Source organism: Papilio xuthus, unplaced genomic scaffold (assembly GCF_000836235.2).
Source record: "Papilio xuthus unplaced genomic scaffold, Pxut_1.1 DF826945.1, whole genome shotgun sequence".
NCBI lineage: Eukaryota > Metazoa > Arthropoda > Insecta > Lepidoptera > Papilionidae > Papilio > Papilio xuthus.
In genome coordinates this window covers 1,064,598-1,086,978 of record NW_013531704.1, presented here as the reverse complement: position 1 = coordinate 1,086,978, position 22,381 = coordinate 1,064,598, and the positions used below count along the sequence as shown (strand labels likewise).

Genomic DNA, 22,381 nt, shown 5'->3' with positions numbered 1-22,381 from the left:
TCAGAAAACCAATAAAAACATCAAGTGTAATAGAAAGCATGAAAACATAGATCCGGTTCAATAACGACTACGATATAAAAACATTTATAGTCTAATGTAAATTCCTCAGTTTTTTAGTGCAAACTGGTTTACGATTATAGTAAAAATCGCGGTAGACAAACTGAATAGTCTGTGCAACAGCACATAAACAATATTACCTACATATGTATATCGTTATGCAATTACATATTAAATAGCAATTGATACATCTTTCAAGAATCCTTACGTAAAAAGTTTTTTGTATATGAATTCTTAGATTCATGTTAAACGCAACTATTGACAAGCAACACATAGAAGAATTCAACAAAACAAACGAAAGGTGAATGAAAGACACCAAATATATTACCATACCATCGCATTCGAATAACGCCTTTGTCGGACACATTGTCAGAACAATTTTAACAAAATTTTATTCATCCCAAATAACAATAACCGATCCTCTTTACCGGGAAACTTCATCTATCCACCAAACAATAAATCTATTGTTAATTATTTTCTATACAGAGAATTGTTTATCCATCTTTTGGTGTCCTTTATTCCTTAAGCAACATAAACAAATTCTGTGGCATCATTTATGACACTTCCCTTGTTAACAGCTGTCTATAGGAAAGGTGCGAGGTGGGCAAGGTCCATAAAGTTTCAACATCTTTAAGCCGGTAATGTGCTTGGGGTAACAAATCATTTTCTTTAGCGCTTTCAAAGACATTCTATTACCAATGTTACAACATCGGAAGCTTTTATATTGAATTTTATATTAACAATACTGTAAGTTTTGCAAGAAAAGGCCCAAGTCCAAAATATAGAGTATTTTATGAAGCTTTAATTAAATTGTATGCAACATCTTTCTTTATAATTTCCTGGCCTACTGAACTAGCTCTTACACTTTTAACAAAGATGTTGACGACTCACACGAATATGTAATTCCTTAATTAATTTCACTATTAACTATGTCAAAGAAGTCCATTTCAACAATAATGAATAGTCGAAGCTGAGACATTGGACGAAACACGAAACGCCGAAACATTAACTTTTGACTCTAAAAGCAGACAATTCAACAAAACTCAACGGCAGGTGACCGCAACTTTTTTAATAAAACTTTTTTGTCGGAGACAGGTGCAGAGTGGAGACGCTATCCGCTCCCCTCGCCTCCCCCGCCCCTCCCCTGATGAATCCTTAAACATTTGTTAATCCAGCCAGCAATGTCTTTTTAATGTTCGCCTATTTTGTGATATTATCGTTTCTGACATTTTTTGTTGATGCCCTAATGAGAACTTTTTCGTTAAGAGTTGGGACACACCTAGTAGAAAGCAGGTGCGTTAACTACGATTAGGTAAATAGCTCTAGGTTAAATTATTTTTGTTACAGATAAAAATAATTTAATGTCTATGATATAAAAATTAAATACATGCCCTTGTTGATTACACATGATAGTGTACTTATACATAATAATTTTACAGCCATAGACAACCTGTCAATTGAAAAACACATAGTCACATATAATATAAATGCATGCAGTTTAACGCACTTCAAACGCGTCAGCTGTATACCAATAATTTAAAGGGTCGACGTGATATTTAATTTTTTCGCGAGAATTTCAATTACTCGACGCTTCGTGCATAGAACGTCAACCCTCGAATGTTTCGATCACAATCAATTCCGAAAACCAATTACGCTGATTATTCTTATGTTACAACGTATATTTAAACTGTCCAGTTGTTTAACACTATTTTCGGATGCATGATGCACGTGCCTTAATTTACTAACAATTAAACATATCATTGTAAATTGAACTCTATTTTTGTTGTATAAAAGCATATATTTAATTGCAGTTAAAATCAAGATTAGGCGATAAGAAACCACCCGCATATAAAAGGGAATTATCCGCAATTCTTATTACTATTACCATAGGTTTGAATTTCATGAAGCAACAGATTATAAAATAAAGGGAGAATGTATAAACGGAGCAATTTAATGTAATTTGTTAATATTAATTTTTATAAATATGAATTTAAAATGCGGACGATTATTGTAATTGTGTTGGTTAATGGTCTATTAGCTTAGGGGTCGGTACTTAAATACCCCTAATTTTTATGTATTTTTTTGCTAAATCCAACAAACACTTCGATTTGAGCTTATTGATTATCGCCGATCGTACCTAATTATATCAAAAAGTTTTAGAATTTATAGGACAAAGGATCAGGGGCCATTTAAAAAACAATTTATCATTTTGTGATTTTTTTTTAATTTTTCTTTACAACCTATTAGTGGAGCCATACCCTTATAACAACAAGACAACACAAAAAGTGAATTTCGAGTCTAAATTTGATTCAATATTAAAACACGGCAACGTAATAACAAATGCAAACTAGCGGAAAGGAAGAAAAAAATAATATTAGGAGACAGCTAGGCCTCGTTAACGCGTTGTCTCCCCGTCGTTCGCACGACGTAGCCGCGGCAAATTAACAATTCATATTGTTGTATTTGCATATTTTAATATGGTTATTTTTCGGGTACCTTCCGACTCCCGACACATAAGAGGTGCCTAAATTATTTCGTTTCAAGGAACGTTCATTATATTTATTTTTTAATATTATCATGAAGTAAAATCTTTTTCCATTGTATAACTAAAATCTACAACAAAAAGTTGTGCTTTAAGCTATACTACACAATTTTAGTCACTGAAGTTTTTTTTAGAACAAAATGTATTTACTTGCTCTATGTTTACTTGGTCTTTTAAAATTACGTAGGTGCCTTCACTCAGAAAACTACGTAAAACAAAAATAACATTGCTTAATTCAAAATAAAAATAAAAAAACACAATTCATCATCATCAGCTCACTAAACGTCCCCACTGAGGGACTCAGACCCTACCCTATGTAAGGGGTGACTAGGCCATAGTCAACTACGCTGGCTCTGTGCGGGGTGGTTGACTGCACACATATAGTTGACTTTATTTTCAGATATGTGCAGGTTGCATCGTATCGTTTTCCTTCGAAGAACGTCGGATAAATGTACAAATGCAAATCGGAAATCGAAAGACACATTGGTACATGGCGGGATTCGAATCCAGGACGTGACTCCTGAGTCACCGACGCTCTTAAAAAACACAATTCAATGTTTATATTGACAATCCTTACATTTATGGCTAGAAATTCCTGGCACGCTGACGACTTTCTTTACTAGTTGGATTTAATACACTATGACTATGATCGATTTGCGTCAATCTAAGCTCTTATAAACAGGTCATTAGTGTAAATAAACTCATCACTGGCCGCGGGCACACGAGGCGATAAATGTTCACATGTACGCGCAACTTCGCAATACATATTTTTAGATGTTACGCGGAAACATAAAACATACAGACAAGGTTGCTCCTATAACATTGTACTTATACTATGTTACTGCGTACTACGCAACATTTAGTACATTGTATCGAGTTTATTGTCCGACAAATGACGTAGGTAAGCAATGGAAATAGGTAAGGGTCGTACATCATTTGTTTTTGTTTTGATTTATTTGACTTTCGAAAGTCCATTTGGCTATTATTCTAAAATTGCATAAAAATGTTTTTCCGCGCGTAACTAAAAAAAAACTTAATTTATAGTCTATGTGTTCTTCCAGACTATGTTCTACAACTGTTTCAAATTTCAGCTAGATCCATCTAAACTTTCACATTTAAAATATTAGTAAGAAGTAAGAATAATTAAGCGAGAACTATTTCGAAAATTTCGGCTTTATATCGATAAATTTTAAAATGCCAACACGATCAATACCAGTTAATACAGATGTCAATCAGACACATAAATTAAAAATCAAATCTAATAAAATTCAAACCGCTCCGAGAGCCAACGGTCACGATCATCTGGCGCCAGACAGAAAAAAATCATCACCTGGTACATAGAAACATCAAAAACATTTGTTGAGGGGTGTAAATCAAATCCGTGGAACGCACCCCCATAGCTCGCAAACCCCCATAAACAGTATTAAAATTTATACACATTGTGCGTTCAATAACTATGAAATGTTTAGTACTGGCTCGCATTAATTGACGAATTGTATGGAATTTATGTTCCTATAAACGTTTATTACCAGATATTGTTATAAAATATCCTAAATAATATTATAAAACTAAAAAATAGAAAACCACTTAAGTACTCTTACTAATATTATAAATTGGATGTGGATGGACGAATTGATGGATGTTTGTTAGAAGGTATCTCCAGAACGACTGCATGGATCTCACTGAAATTAACATATATGTAGAACATACCTCGAAAGAACACATAGGCTTATTTTTTTCCACGGGCGGACTCGCGGGCGATAGCTAGTTATATCACAATACAAGCAAAATCTTTTTTGAATGATTTTTATTTTAATTGTTCTTAAGAAACCTTTACAGCCAGCAGTAGGTAAAACCCGTACAATTATTACCAGTAATGTATTTCCTAATTAGTAAAAATCCGTTGGTTAGTGAAGGACCCCATGCATCAGCGGGAACAATGGCCGATTCCGGGAACCGAGCGGGACAAGGCGATGTGATTTATCGGCAACATGTCGATGCTATCACGATTACGATATCGCAAATCGAAAAAAAACTATACCCAACTGTGGCGCCATTTGGTGCGTGAATACTGTTAATTAAGGTAAAGGCGATGTAAACTGTTAACTTTTTTAACATTTCAATTGATTTATGGCGTATTGTTTTGTATCTTAATCAATAATTTTAACGCTAACGGTGCGATGTTCTTAATAATCTGTTTAAAAAAAAAATTAAACTTTTTTCTAAATGTTTTGATCCATAGTAAGCAGGAAAACATAACCGACATCTATATTTACCAAATTCATACCAATAAAGTTTATAAAAAGTATGAAAGACAATTATTATATATGGACTAAATTTAATCATCATCAAACCACAATTAACATAAAATATTTAAGCATTGTCCCTTCAAAGATATACTTTGAATTATTGCATAGTAACAGATTACTGAAAAAAGTACCTATCAAATATCCATAGAGACACTTATCATTAGATTATCGTGTACTAAACCTCAAAGCTAACATTCCACACGCGATATCACAGTTATTGCATAGATTCATACAAACATACCGATAGACAAAATACATAGGTAAATACTAGCGGACCCGACAGACGTTGTCCTGTCTATACGTCTTTAATTCGAATATTATTTAAAATTTGACACTGCGATGGTAGCGCCGTCTGTCGGATCCAATGTAAAACATTCCAAAATCAACAACTACTAATTAAAAAAACATTGTCCAGCGGACAAAATTGTGAATCTAAACCATACCCAGATCCCCTTGAACACACACAAAAAATTTCATCAAAATCGGTCCAGTCGTTTGAGAGAAGTTCAGTGACATACACACTCACAGAAGAATTATATATATATATATATAGATTGTACAGACACTGTATATAATAATAATTAACCCTTTGTATAAAAAGACTTATTTACTCGTATAACATTGAAAATAAAAGGAGAATATATGTGACAACTTTATTGTTTTTTTTTCTTAATTTGTATTTATCTATGGAACCCCATTATCGTAAAAACGGGAAAATCTTTAATTGGTCGAATGATTTATTCGCAACATTTACTTCAAACTTACATTTTATTTATTATAATTACAATATTACGAAGGTAATTAATTGTTAACATAGTTGCAAATCGTGTGTCCAGTTACAATTATTTTACCAATAAACCTTTGGGTAAAAGTTAATCATTTTACTTCTTAACCTTAAAGACAAATCTACGAATTTGTTTCAACCTAAATTGCATTATAATTAAGAACGTGTAAATTGAAAAAAAGTCCCTGATTTTTCTAATGTTGGTATACGGAACCATTCCCTTGTCTTCATAATTCCAAACATTATTATCACCAGTATCAAGTTTCTGGTGCCGTTAACATATCGGATGTAATAAGTTCCAAATTCATCGCTTGACCGATACGTTATCTCGTTCACACAACGTCTGAGAAATTTCCGTTCAACAATCTCTGCCACATTACCTTGACCTGCGTCACAGTTACGCTACCGAGCGCACTCGAGTTCTGATTGCTCTGGTTTAATTCGTCAACTAAATCTAGTAATCATTGCTTAAGTGCATAACAAATATGATGTTAGTTCCTACTATTGATAAGCGCTGCAGGGGCTGCCTTATCAGCCGGTGACGCAATCCTGTCTTGGTTTTTAGTCTGTCAAGTCGGGGAACTAATACTATTACAAACTAAACGTATACATACGTAAGTAAAACATGGAAATGCGTTTTGCAATGAATTTACTTGACCAATTAATGAAATTTAAAATATCAAATTATAAATTTAACATTCCATACACTTAGAAGTGTCCACCTCATATAAATATATCCCGAGGAATCCGGCAAAGTTTCCGAACGATAGCCAAGTGGTAATTATGTTCGGCCCGATCGCGGCGTTTTCGCCGCAGCGGCAAAAACCCGTCGCAGGGACGCTGCAATGCGCCATGCGGGTTGCAGCCATGCCTGCCACCCCTGCGCACCCACAACCCCATCGTACTCCCAATATAATGCTATTATCACACGAGAGCAGAAGACTAAGTCAATGTTATAGCGTATCGCAGTTCATACTGCTATTGTATGAACGCATAAAGTACAGAAACGATTGAAAATCCATTAAATAAGGAACTGACAATGTTTCGATATGTCATTTCAGAGCATAGCACAGTTTCAACAGTACATCTGCCTTCAAACAATAGAAGTACTGTATTGTCTACTGTTCTGCCTTACTGCTCTGCCCCTGTGTGAAACTAGCATTACAGGAATTGTACCGTTTAGGCGATGCTTCCACTGATTGCAGCGTGCTGGCGAAAAATTACGTGCCGTAATGCTATCGACATTTACTGCACGAACTTTAAAGTTTCTATTCTTTTCTAATGTACGTAAATTAGTCTTAGGTATTTCGAACAGTAGCAAATATTCGGGTGCATAAAATTACAACATTTGTGATTTTTTTCTGGGAAAATTCGATAACAACATTTTATCTTTCTTTCATAAATATTTTAAAATATATAAAACAGATCGGTTAATCTGAACCTTTACTATACTATAAAGGTATATTTACTAGGTATATATACTGAAAAGGTATATTTAGATCAACAACAAAAGAAAAAGAAACAGTTTTAGGTTCTTATACATTCACAAGTGCGCGTACCTTGTATACTTTGAATAAAACATCGAGTCAATATTTTAGGAGATTCGATTCAAATTTTGTCGACGAGATTGACAAGCGATTGAATCAATGCTGTACATTACGAGATAATAAAATCGAAGATAGTAGACCTTTTTACACGAGTAAAGTCACCAATATATCCAAAATACCAACGATTTAGAAACTCTGTTCGCGAGTCTCGTTCAGTAAAACTGCGAAAACTTGGAATTAACAACACTTACCAAAAACCAAGCAACATTGCAATTCGCTATAATTCTAGCATAAATCATAAATAATAGTAACAAACCATTACTTAAATAACAGAGTAGGCGCAGTCGAAATGTAATTTGAACAGAGGGCGATGGCAAGGTGAGTGCAGCGAACCCGTTTCCCAGAAAATACTAGACAAAAAACGTTTTGGCAAGCGCCAGACTCTCGAATTAGCATCGGGACTCCTGACGCTGACAAGGCGCGTTAAAAACCCACTCCAAATGGCGCGGACTTTAATTCTGTGTCATACTTTTGGCTCGCGACTTGTGCCAGGAGATATTAAAAAGTTGAAAAAGCTTAGGTTATATATAAAGTAGATTTTCCATGTGACAATTTTAACAACATTTGAAAATTGTCACACAACAAAAGTACTATCTAATGACTCCATAAGAGCTTCATCTATCAATCATGTAACATAATCTGATATGTTAAACATAGATTCGACATCAGTAAGACCTAGGTAAACCAAGGCACGCCTCTGGCAACGTGTCTCGCGTGTGCAAATGACTGGCCGCAGTGACGTACGTCTGGCTTACACGCTACTCTTATACAACCTTACTAAAATAACATCGAATTTACGCTGATAGACAATAGACTATGTATATGTTATACTCTGTTAATCTACCACTTGCCAATTTCTTCGAAAATCGTCATAATTGAATGGACACAACCTTTACCGGATAAATGTAATCAAATCATCGTAGTAGTCGCCAATTCTGGAGCTTTCGACTCTATTGGTCATCTGTTCTCAAAACAATAACCGGCCTACTCTTACTTAAGTTTTCGAAATACTTTAAGCGACTGTTTAAGACTGTGTGTGGCAATTTATTAAATAAAATCATAATTATTATTATTAAGAATGTTATAAATATTTCGATCATAAATATATTTGTATTATGCAAAGTGAAAGGGAGAGTCGGTAACTCAGGGGTCAAGCACTTGACTTGCAATGTGCAGTTCCTGGGTTCGAATCCCGCCATTTACCAATGTGTTTTACGATTTCCGATTTACATATGTACATTTAACAAGAGAAAAGAAGAAATTCAAAGATATGCGTGAAGTCAACCAACCCTCAATTGGCCAGCATGGCTGACTATGGCCTAATCACCCTTAACTTGGGGTAGGCTCCGAGCCCCTCGATAGGGACGTATAGTGAGCTGATGATGATGAAAGTGAAAGATTAATATATAACTGAGACCAATACATCATTATGTCTCTAGTTGCTAATAAAAAAGTATTTACTAATATATACTCGGTATATAAAATGCCACTATTAGAATTAATCGTCAGTAACCAACATAAGTTAAATTATACCACATTAATAATACACAATTTAATAAAGAAAAAAACACATTTCAAAATCAACTCACGAATACTAACATATTATTAAATTCTTGATACTTGTCACATCAAAATCGAAAAGTAAGGGGCGTGACCGATAAGAGGGTAGCGTGACTCCAATAAAATAAAATAAAAAACAAATTTCCGAGAAACCGATCGCAACTCGCAGAGGCAAAGGTAAAAAGTCCGTTATTACATCGTAATCAGATCAAGTAACGTTAAAATCAAAAAAACGCTAAGATAACATGTCGAGGAAACGTTTAAATCGATCAGTGTATATCCAATTATGGAAAATGAACGAAATTTTTAAAAATTACATTTAAAGAACATGTACTTATTATGCTAAATACCGCAGGCAATCATTCTTGAAATCAGCAAGTTTTTAAAATTTATAAGTAGTCATATTATGTTTTAATAAATATGTTTCCTCAGAGAAAACTCAGGATAAACATATCATTGTTTTTTTATATCATAAAGTGGCAAACCAGCGAGCGACCACCTGAAATCGCTGCAATAGCGAAGTGACCGTTGCCAATAGGCATACGCAATTGCATATGCATTGCCTACCTTTAATCGGCGGAGGAGAGGATGCACAGAAAGAAAATATCCTCCCTTCCCATGCATCCTCTCATCCGGAAAGTCCACTTCCACTTCCCATCTTTTCCTTATAAGAAAGAGCACTAAATTATTCCTCCGGGACGCACACTCACTCACGCCTGTCTTTATTGTGCTCCTGGTATTTTACCGGGCGAGCCGGGACAATTCGTGCGAAGATGTTAAAGCGGGCTCTACCACTGTTGAGTTATCATTGGTTAAAACAGTCAATCACTAACTATACGCGTGTGGTCTATTTCTAGTATAACGTCATAATAGGCGTTTAATATCTAACCAGTATAACAGTTTCGCGACAACAAGAATGTAAACACGGCCTTAAGGTCAATGGTATGCAGCAAGCGGACTCAAATGAACATGTCAGAATTAAGTTAACATTGCTTAAAGTTGGAGACACAGCGAGAGACCACTGTCTTCCTTTAACTCGTTACAAAAAATAAACATAAAGCTTGTCTATACTTTCAATGTAGCAGTTAGCGAATTTGTGCAATTTATCAAAGGTAATAAATCAATAGACACGTGCTTGTTTCTTATATCGTTAAAAATATAAATATATTTTAGACATAAAATATGGTTTTCAGTTTAAAACAATGGCTAATTGCCAATGTATAATGTATAAATACAAACAATGAAGACACAATGTTGCGCCGTACAGTGTAAACATAGCATCAGGTAACACTGTCTTAGTGTGTCACCAGCTCAACTGCCATGAGCGTCGCACAGGGTCAATGTTAGTGGCGTTTAGAAATCAAAATAAATTGTTTCCAGCCATCGATGAAAGAAAAATCGGCTTACATAATAAATTTAACCAAATAAAAATCTTGGTAGATATTATTCTAATGAATTTTTGATGCGTAAGAATTCAATAAAATGGCAGAAGTAACAACTAATTAACGATACGTCTTTTTTAAATCTACGAAAATTATAAAACGTAAAACCAGTGTTACCATCGGTTTTGGAAAATGTTTTTATGCCGATTCCCTGCAGTGGAAACGAACGTTTATAAAATTTGAATTGTCGTGTGTCATACAAGAAAACAATGGAGAGTTGATTCATGTTCTATTCTAGCTCCACCTGACGAAGGCTAGTGCAAATATTACAAATTAATATACTTAGAGTGCATTCACACGGGCGTTTTTTTAACGTCGCATTAACGCAACGTTGCCGGCTCTTGAGCGACGAACGTCTTAATATTCGTTCGCCCAGCGCCCTGCACCTAGCGTTGCCGTGCATACATTTGTACTATTTGAAAGCTTTTTTTTAACGCGCGATAAAAAGCGCCCGTTTGAATGTCGGCTTAATATTTTGCAATGACACATCATCACACATAACAAAATTATTCTCGTATTATTCATCTCTAAAGGAAAACATATATCTTGTCTTATGCATAATACGGATAGCTAGAAAGAGATAAATAACCATTTGGCAAAATATTTGCCCCAATATGTTTTTTTTCTTTCACGTTTATACAAGAACGTTTAAGGTTTACTAGTACTTGGTATCGGTCAAAGGATTAGTATTCATCATCAGCTACTACTATACGTCCCCATTTAGGGGCTCGGCACCTACCTTAAGTTAGGGGTGACTAGGCCTTAGTAAACCACGCTGGTCCAGTGCGAGTTGGTTGACTTCACACATCATGGAATTTCTTCGCAGATCTTGCACATAGCAAGTTGCATTACGAAATTTTCCTTCACAGTATGAACGTCGGATGAATGGTATATGTAAATGGAAAATTAAAAAAAAAACATTGGTACACGGCGGAATTCGAACCCAGGACCTGCAGATTATAAGTCAACCTTAACCCCTAAGCCACCGACGCCCTTATGATGATTAGTATTACTAATCTGGTAATGATTACGTGCATATAACTAACGATATGATTATTTCGTTTTACATATCAAAATATAGTGAATACTAAAGTAAAAATAATCTTTAAAAGAAACCCGCAAAGAACATTTTCTCTAAATATATGTTTTAAATAGAACATAAAGAATACGATGTATTTAAAAAGTTTACCACAATTTCCCGTGCAAATTTAGCATCAAAATCGGGCGTATAATAATCGTGTTTACTTCAAAGTCAACAGGGCATACAACAGTTTAAATTATTACACATTATTGTGTGTTTATCAGACGATTTTATGTCACACCCTACCACTTAAAAATACAAAGAAACAAAGTTTAATATCCCAATGGTGCATTAGTTTGTTTACCGACAACGCTCAAAGGCGTATAGAAGTGACATTGTCTGACCCTTCCAGCGTTTCAACCGTCGCCACAGAGTAGCGTACCTGTAGACGTAATGAATCTTAATTTAACAGTACCACTAGGGTCGCGCTCCGGTTTCATCTGTCCTTCCTAATTAAACTAATTGACGAGTGTTCCGGACGGACAGGAAATGACTTGTAAGAAATGTTGACATGAGTGTAGTAATTTTTGTTACTTATGGTCATTCCATATGTCTAATTTCTACTTCTCGTGACTCGTTAACACAAAATACTTTAATTGCGCTAAGTGTTTTTGTATTTTATTTGTCCAAATAAAAGATAGTAGTTATTATATAAGTGTCTTCTTACCATTTTTAATAAAAATAATAAAGTTAAAATTTATTTAAAAACAGCTATCTAAACGAATTCTTGTACTAAAGTTTCTTTCTTTCTAGTAATTTATATGCCTGATTTAAATAAGTATAAAGAGAAACGAATAAACGATGCAGAGTCTACATGTTAGGTATCCTGTGGTAGCCAATACAAGCCTGTACATTTAGGAGATTAAAGGCGCAAATGCTGACTAAGGCCCGTTTGATTGAGGCTGATTTAGGGTCTGCGACTGACGAGGTCGCCGAGGTCACGGCACACTGAGGAATTCCACGCAAGTGCCGCAGTGTGTGTACGTCACCGTACGATTGTAAACATCATAAATCAACAAAATTACTAGCAATTTTATAAACTGAGGGAAAATTATGAATAATTGCGTATTGAAACCATTTAAAAGACTAATTTGTAGTATCGTGTTAAACGTAACAAGCCATATCGCAAAAAAAATATCAAATTCCATTTTATCGCTTCATTTCTTTGCCCTTATGCATAATGGTTGGGCATTATATCATTCTACATTTTAATTCTACGAAATAGTCAGAATATTAAAAAAAAGAAACATTCATATTTTTGCGTAATTCATACTTATGAGGATAATATTGCAAAATAGCGATGTTTGCAGTTTTACGGTGACATAAAGATGCGTGTACACAGAGCTCACATGCGACGTTACGTGTCTGTGTACACAAAGTCCGAGGATTTGTTTTGGACTTAGACGGATAAGGTATTACAATTAGTAATTCAAATTAACCTTAGTATTTTCGGTAGTCTGTGATTGTTTGAGAATGAGTTGTACATACCTATGTTTTTTGTTACATGCTACAAATTCTATATAAAATTATAAACACTTTTTAACATATAATTGAAATAATTACCGAATGTATTTATGTGCCACTAGCTGTCGCACGCGACTCCGTCCGCCCGGAATTAAAAAAAAAGTAATTAGTAGCCTATGTGTTCTTCCACACTATGTTCTATATATCAGGTAAATTTCATCGAGATCCGTTCAGCAGTTCTGGAGATACCTTCAAACAAATCCATCCATCTATCTATCCACATATCCATCTATGCTTTCGCATTTATATTAGTAAGATTAATTAGGCAGATAAAATGTCGACTGACACAACTTTTCAACAGCATTTCTGCAGAATCATGTCTTCTAGAAGTTCAACGGACGATAATATTCGAATTCCTTAATATATCAAGTGCTGGAGTAATGTTTGAATGGATTTGAATAGTAATCGGTCAGAGACATGGCTTATCGCGACTGATAAGGTATGGGAGGTCACGACATCTGTCTGCTATCGGAGAAAGCAAACAACTTGCTGCACATATACCATAATTCTATTTATTATTTGTATTATATAGCCGAGTATAGTCTGTTGAGAAATTGAAATATTTACAATCACTCTGATAGATTTTTCAGTCACAGTTTTGCTTAGTAACAAAATGTTTGTTTATAATCTCAAACCTGGCTTTCTAAAGTTTGAAACACTTTTGTAAAGATATTGCTATCTCTGTAATACATTATACTAGTATTATAAATACGTAAGTTTAAATGGATGGATTGACAGATCGATGAATGGATGGATGTTTGTTAGAAGGTATCTCCGAGATTGCACAACAGATCTTGATGAAATTTGGCACATATGAAGAACATAGTCTGAAAGAACACATAGTTTACTTAGTAAGTTTTTAAACGGCACGGACGGAGTCGCGGTCGATAGCTAGTTTAAACTATTTATGTGAGATTTTGGGCATTTCTACGGTCATTTATTTATTGTAACATCTGGAGAAAAATCAATAAAAGACATACAGAAACGTATTTATCAATGAACCCTTTAATAACAAATTATAATATCAAGTTCCTTGTTAATTTGCACATAAAGCATACCCGGTGTGTTTCGGCGACAGAAAACCCGCTGCTTCAATTACACTGCATCACAGGCCCGGTTATTTTATTCAATTTACATAAAATAACAATCGACACATGAAATTTGACCACAAGGAGCAAAAGGGGGTAATTTATACAACGAGTTCATGATAGCGTTCAATCTTAACGATGGGGACTTTATAAGATGCAATTTATAAAACGATAACAAGAATACTTATTAAAATTAGGCTTCCCTTTACCCTTAAAATTTATTTTTTTAGAATTATATCAGACCGTTCCTGAGATCAAAATCTCTGTAATAATAATAATCATAATATAATAATTACACAAAAGGCAGTTATCCTAGAAACCGCACGCATCGTGAGAAGGTTCCTGTCTCTGCAGCCCTGACCACTAGTTGTTTGAGTCATGTGACTCCGCAGCCGGTGGTGCTCTATTTTTAATATTAGTATATTTCTTTTATATAAAATGTAATATATTAAAAATAAGTTTAATAAGTGTGTAATAATTTTATTTATATCAGACAACATAAATCCATATTTTTATTCTTATCCTAGGGTTAGTAAAGGCTTAAAAACTAATGTTAGTATTCACAATTTTTATTAAATTTATTGTAATTACATAAAATATATTGCCGTCCCTGTCATCTTTAAAAAAAACCAGAATCAACAATTTATTTTAACGGGTATTTTGTTTCCAGAAACCTACGGTAAGTATTCATTAAGGTACTGTGTGAGTCATCCAATTCTTGAAAGAGATGTTATGCTGGTGTACTACTATTAAAAATCGTCAAACGGATATCCTCAACTTATCTAAATCGTGTAAATACAAACGTTCAATATTAACAAAGGATAAACATTGATAATTTTGAACGCTTACTAAAAAAACTTATTCATTCTTATATAAAATTTACCCAAATTTCTTAACTGAAACAACATGGTCTTTTATATTACTCAATAATTCACTATATTTTGGGATACATTTATTAATTTGAAACCATTTTTCATTCTTCTTCCTCTTGAGATGGCTCTCCGACTAACGAAGGGTTGGCGATCAGTTCTCCATATTTTCTCTTGTCTCATTAAATGGTAAGTTTTTTCCATAACGACAACAAGAGACCATCTTTCTTTTGTTTTTATAAACATTAAAAATATTGTATGCATAAAATTAATTTGTCTCTAAAGTAATCAATTTAATATAGTTAATTCATGGTTTAAATATCAGGAAAAGGCCGTAAGTTTGCAAAGTTACGGTAACAAAGACAAAATCAGTCAAGAGCTGGCGACAGTATTATCACAGGCACAAACTTTGTATAGCCCCTAGTGTTTACTTTGCAACAATACGCCACTTTTTTTTTTAATCGGCCCGCAATCTCCCATTTCAGAGAAGGCCGTGTTGACATTGCCGTGACATTTCCGCTCCTATCCTTTACCAAAAACGTAATCTACGTTTATTTTGTTAGTTTTGGTTGAAATTTTGTAAATAAAAAAAAGTTTACATTGAATTAAATGTTTCGATACTTGATAAAATTCACTGGAGAAGATTTTTTAACGATATGATATCATTCATTACAATTTTACGTTTCGACTATTCGCTTTAAAAGTGTAAAACTTCTTGCAAGCTTTTATTTCTTATCAAAGAAGAGCTTTTATCTCTTAAGACTTACTTTACAATGCTACGTTTAATAACAAACTATTCAATAACAAAGCACATCGTGAAATTTAAACGAAAACGCTACGAATTAGTTTGATAACAAAATGTATTAGCTTCAATAATCACACAACTATTGATATAATAAAACGACAGGCGTTACAACATAAAATTATAGTAATAACACTTATAAAACTCGACAAACGAGATACACGCGTGACGATATGAAGACAATAAAACAAGACAGAACTTAATCCTACTCAGCATGCGACACACAGACGGACGGGGCCGTAAATACATTCAGCTTGTGTCCGAGGCGATAAACCCCCAAAATTACGCTCGGAACGTGCCCGCGAGCACACAAACAAAACTTAATAGGCTGACAAAAACACACAACAATACGGGGCCCGGAATCGAACGCGCGTGCGACGCATGCGGGTAGTTTTTACCATTTATGAGTGTACACCATAATGACTTCATAATGTCGACAGTCACTATTCGGAATGGTCCCGTATTTGAGTATCCTTTGAAACATTCATTGAGGGCAGACGTATGTAATTGTCGAAAATGTACGGTTAATTAAAACATATCGTATGTCAAATCCTACACTCGTGTGAACATTTCCAAATATAAATTCATCTTACGATATATGTATAAACATAGCAGTCCGAGGGTAATAGCACTGTAGGACAATCGAGTTGGCCTCAGTCAAGAGCTAAATGCTGTTATTTACGAATTCGTAGTTTGACAATTAGTCTGAGGGCATTTTCAAATTTACCATATACGGATTAAACGGACGATAATCCTTTAAAGTAAGAATAGTTTGCTTACTATTTAATCCTATAAAAATTGATCCATCCCCAAACATAATGCAATATCCTGTCGCACATATAGCAGGGTCAATATAACAGCAATGGTCATCGTTCCCGTATGAATCAACTGTCGAACAGTTGCATTGATACGATCACCGGACCCCCGCATGTTATTACGAACCTAATCTAAACATCATTAATGCAACTTCCGCAATAATTAACCGTGAGTCAGGATACGTGATGTAAAATTGCAAGCCGCCACGCGCAACATTCGCAAACCCTCTGACATGGTCACTAAGTATGGGGTTGAGGGTGAAATATTACGTATGAACTACAAAATATGAAACGTAAATCAAAAAGCGAGTGACGGGTGATTATTTATTACCTAATGAAATATTACGTACTTTATTAACTTCACAAGCATTCCTCGCACTCAAAGTCATTAATTGGCCGCTTAGGGAGACCCGAGTGTAGTTTCTCCACTAAGGAATTATTAACCCTAATCATCATTAAAGGAATTCACTGTGACAGATAGTACCGAATCCTTAAAATACGTATTATAAAATTGACACATCAAACTACTTATTATTATTAAATTTGAGTTCATTGTTATAGTTACAAAACCGCAAAATAATAAAAAAACCGCAAAGAATATAATTATTCACACTATGCAATAATTCAAAATGGCGTCAATAAAAAATGGTTAGATCATATTAAATGGTATGAATTCGACAAGGAAAACCAAATCCATTAATAACATTGGTGATGCCGGTAAAAAATGGGCGTTATGTAGACAGAATAAACATCGACAGACATTGCGACCGCGCGACATCGCACCACTTTTTCCAATACTGTACATCATTTGTCACCGGCTCTCTTCTGGAGGGGCGCACGGCGAATTCTGAATAACAGACATCGGCCTAAAATATTCGCTGAAGCGGATTAACTATCGTTAAGTAATTTCGATTGTTATACATATTTCGAACTTAGTTAAAGAAATGAAAGGGAACGTTAAACTTAATGGATGGATTAATATAATCCATTGTACGATAATCGAAAAATTATTTTAATTCTTAGATAGACTCCATAATAAATTTCGAGTGATACAACAACTTTCAATATTAAACATCTTCAGTCATAAAATTCTGTAAAAACAATAAACTTACCTCAAGGCATTTCTATTAATTGAACATTTAATTATTAAGTATACGATAAAGTTTGTAAATTAGACCAAAGAGAAACAAGAGCAGGAGGCAACAACAAGCGATAAGTAGAGGATTTAGCGAGCATTATGCCCTTTTAGAGAATTTCCCCGGCGTTCACAATGATTAACGACCACCGTGGCGTCGCAGCCCGCGGCCCGGGCACAACAAACTTTGCCAGTTTTTAAACGGTTAACGCGACACGGCGACAATTTTCAACGTTATCATTTAAATTTTAAATCAAATCATCTTTTGAGTCTGATACATACCTAACTTTTTCAATATTTTGATTTTAAACAGTGTATTTCGATTTGAATTCAATTAAGACTGTTGTAAAATAAAAATTAATCTGGTTTAAATTATATCACCAGATATAAATCTACATTCGATAAATATAGCAAGTAAATAAAATATGTAAAGTTATGCAATTTAAAAATGTATTTAACTTAATAAAATTACTGAATAAAATGAACTATAGTAGGTTAAAAACAGTTTTGGTGTTAATTAAAATATTTTCGTTCAATTCTTAATATAAAATTACTTACGTTATTCATATATGGTAAGAAAACCTTGGTGAAAACGTACCTGAAAGAAAAAAGACAATTTTATTATTAACTTTTAAATAACATACTAGGCATATTACCGGTTAAGAAAATAAAAATCCGGCTATGTGCGAGTCGGACTCGCGCATCGTGTGTTCCGTACAAACCAGTATACAAGTAAAATTTACGATTTTACCATTTCTTTTGGACTGCGTTGGCTTAGAAGAAATTTTCATAGCTGCAAGAAACAGTAGACCAGAGTATTTGATATTAATTTCAGCTTGATACCTCCACGCGGTGCTGATAAAAAGGGTCTTGACAGACAGACAACAAAGTAATCCTATAAGGGTTCCGTTATTTCCTTTCGAGGTAACCCTAAAATTCGATCAATATTTCTACGCAAGAGTAAATAATGTAATTTGACATACATGTCGCAATAATTATGATTGCAATATCGACAACATTTTACATCATACGACAGAGAAATAAAAAACATCAAGGAGAATATAAGAAGCTTAGTGATGTATTGATCGACATTCGTATCAAGGTGACCTTCTTATTATTGCTCAATAAATTAATTGCACAGACAACGTGCACTTGCATTTTTATCACAAACGTTTATTTCTGAATTAATACTCATAGTACGAAATCGTTTACAAATTTCCCTCCCTGGTCGGAGATCCAGAGACAAAAAGACCCAAAACGAGATGGAAAGATGTAGCAGTAAAAGACATGAGTTTGTGCCAAGTCTCAGAAGATGTCGAGAACAGAGCGAAGTGGAAGAGACTGATTGGGAAAGCGGAGCCCATCACCTTGTGAGATGCAAGCTAGGCAGAGAGAGAGAGAGAGAGAGAGTAAGAAATCGTTAAGTTTTCAAGTGTTTAAATTAGAAATCCATATGTGTATCGACATTTATCTGTCTAGAGTCTAGACGTTTACCTCAAGGAATGAAATATGAACTCTGGCACATAGGATGCGTGGTTAGTGTCAAGCGCCGGCGCCAATACTGCGAGCGATGACTCAAAAGTTTATTTATTAAGCGTGTTTAGTGCATGGCCTGCGTAAAGAAAACCGACGGAATTACGTATACAAAAACAGAGTCGATGGCATAGTAAATTCATGGCAATATAACTCACATATACTCCTAAAAAGCGAAGTAAGAATCCGTTTATATTATGTGTCTTTCAAAAGAAGAATGCCATCGATAAACTAGTGCTATCCAATAAACGTACTTTACTAGTTACAATTTCCCTGATTTGATTTACGATGCAAATGCACCTTGTACTCAACAAGAGTTGAAATCAACGACGTGTAGATCTCATTGCAATCTATTGAAAGCATTCACCGACATCCGGCACTGAGCCATCACTCACCGTCCGCGAACGAATGAAACATGAACACCATTCGTTCAGCGAACGGCAGTTTATCGCGGCCCAACACAAAACATGCCGGCGTAAATCACAGGAGCGGCAATAGGTGAATGAATCACTCACATAATACAGCTCTCTGTTACCGTTCCCCGCGTCAGTCATTCCATTCCAGAATGCACGGCAAAGTTCACCTTCCTTCAGAGTTAGATATTGATTCGTTTCGTTTAAAGATTACCCTTTTCACTCAAAATTATACTTCAAAATTCTATGAATATATTTAGCTGATTGATTTTAATGCTATTATAAGATGTAAATCTATTAAAATGAATTATCAAATCATGATATAACTTAAAACTTCTTGAAGAGAGCATAATTTTATCTGTGACTACCGAAACAACGGTGCGTGCCGAAGGCCTGATTTTAGCCCTCTTTCCCTTCCTATCTTTTTCTTACAAGTAAAGATTGAGAAGGGTGGTAGAATTGTCGGAGAAGGGGTGCATAGGAGGTGAAAATATTATTTTCCTTTGCGTCCCCTCCTCAGTCTAGTAAAGGTTGCCAACGCATCTGCAATTGTAGATGTCTATGGACAGCGATCGCTTCGCAATTCGACGAATTCAGTTGTTGTTTGAACGCTTGCCATGTTATAATATAAAAAATCGCTAACTTAATATAAACAAAAGAGTGTCACAACAATGCTTTAGTTGTTTAGAGGTCATTGACCGGTATGTCACATGTTTTAATAGTGAAATGACACGTAACTCACGCGCAGACTTTACGGCTTCTTTTAATCTCAAATACTACGATCGGTACTTTGACTTTGTACTATCGGCTTTTTGCTTTGAACTCGTACATTAGTAATAACAAATTTATAGGTTCTAACAACTACATTTAGATTGATCTTGAACGTATAAATTGTCTCCCACTGTGCATTCGTTTACTATACTAAAGATCCATCAAGGTTCAGTTAAATGAACCATTTTTATTAACTTCAGTTTAATTAACTATAAGTATAATTAACTTTAAGTAGTATACATGACCTTGGACCGTTGCTAATTGTTAAACAAAAGACGAACATCTATATGTAATACGAGTAATGACGAATTAATTCTGAAAGTTAACAACAACATTGAGTCAATATCAAACACTTTCTTATCTATTAAAGAAATACACTTCACTTAAGTTACCTAAGATAGTTTATGTTAGAAATCTCTCGACGTTATAACTTGTGCTCATAAATAATAGCAGAATGAGTGATAAAGTACGCTTTGATTGAGTTTGCGGGGAGTTCGCGCATTGAGTCAAACTTCTAAGCTCGGAAACCTTAGCGAGATTAATATCTCACGTACAAGGGACTTGCAACTTTCATATAAATATAAAAGCTTTATTATTTAGTTTACTATAGATTTTCATTGATTCCATTTACACGAAAAAAGCAAAAATTATACTTAGATCAAATAAAACAACATAAAAATTAAAAAAGACGAAACCTATAATTTATAATGAACTAGCATAGCCCGCAACTTCGTCTGTGCAGATTAAAACATTGTGTGAAAAGTATGGAGATAGGACATACATTTTACAGAGATTCGTTTCGCCGTACGCCATACCTAATAACATACATCCATCTAAACTTACGCGTTTTATAGTATTATTAAGAAGAAATATAAAATATCGCATCCTCATAAGTTAAAGAGATATATAGTTTAACATAAGTTAGATTCAAATATAAAATATAAACTCACTAACGTCTGTTTAATCAATAAATTAAGCATTAACAAACATTTCAAAGGCGCAATATTAAGCATTACAAGACCCCCCCAGTAGACCAATAAAGCATGTTAATATGATTGGTACAGACCACGACATGGCCACTCGAGATGTAGCGTCTGTCAGTCTAGACCGGACGTCAGAGATGTAATTAATTGGCCGCTGGTGGAAGGAATTATGAGGGGGTGACCTATTACTAAATACATAACGGTTTAATCATTGTAACACAAGAAGTTAACCTTGAATTAGTTCTTGATAAGTGAGTGCATAGGAAACATATGTAATACGTACATTTAGTGATATGAAAATATTTTGTTTATTTTTGGACTTTTACCGTTCGGATCAACGAAATACTAAGGAAGAGCGTAATTAAGAGCATCCGAAGCAGACTTTTATGCGTAGATATGTGAATGTAGAAGAAGACAGAGAGGTGTATTAGAACCGCTAAATGAGGTTCCGGTGCGTTCCTTTGGAGATCCCGGGACCCTCGCAGTCGCACCAGTTGGCCACCGAGGGGGTTTTAGTGAGTAAGAATCTCACATAAACCTGTCTTTCCCCCCAAAAAGCAGGGTATCTTACGAAGATTCCCCCCCCCCCTCCCCCGATAAAAAAAGACCGCTTAATGAAGGTCTGTGGTCTGTTTATCCCCCTGGGTTATAGACGTGAGTTATGTTGTTTTTGTTGTATATTTGACATAATTTTATGACATTGCATCGAATACAGTTTAATTATAGATTAAAAATAACCTTAATTATCTTTATAACAATTAATTACAAGACAGTCTTACTTTACAATGGGTGTGAGTCACACGCGGTGATATATTGCACTGACCCTTGATATATCATGCACGTATATGTCATTGATCCCACTCAAAGTCATGCGACATAACACACATATACATTTAATTGTTTACTAATATCTAAATAAAGATTGGAATGCAGTACATTTCCATAAAATCACAATTAAAAGTCAGTACGCGATTACGCGATGTAAAAGAACAAAAATATACAAACGAACTGAAAACTTGCTTTTACAATCAGCTAACATCACTGTCGTTTGATATTATCTACTATG

General features: G+C 34.6%; 1 protein-coding gene across 2 annotated transcripts in view; it reads right to left on the bottom strand.

Moving 5' to 3' along the window:
* LOC106121190 (mitochondrial cardiolipin hydrolase) overlaps window positions 1-22,381 on the bottom strand; it is a 104,871-nt gene that overhangs the window by 47,536 nt on the left and 34,954 nt on the right. The window contains exon 5 of one of the 2 annotated variants that reach the window (XM_013316714.1): window positions 18,174-18,213. The exons of the other annotated variant lie outside the window; for it this stretch is intronic. The gene's annotated coding sequence lies outside the window, so the exon portion shown is untranslated. The remainder of the gene's footprint in view (window positions 1-18,173; window positions 18,214-22,381) is intronic. 2 annotated transcript variants of the gene reach the window in all.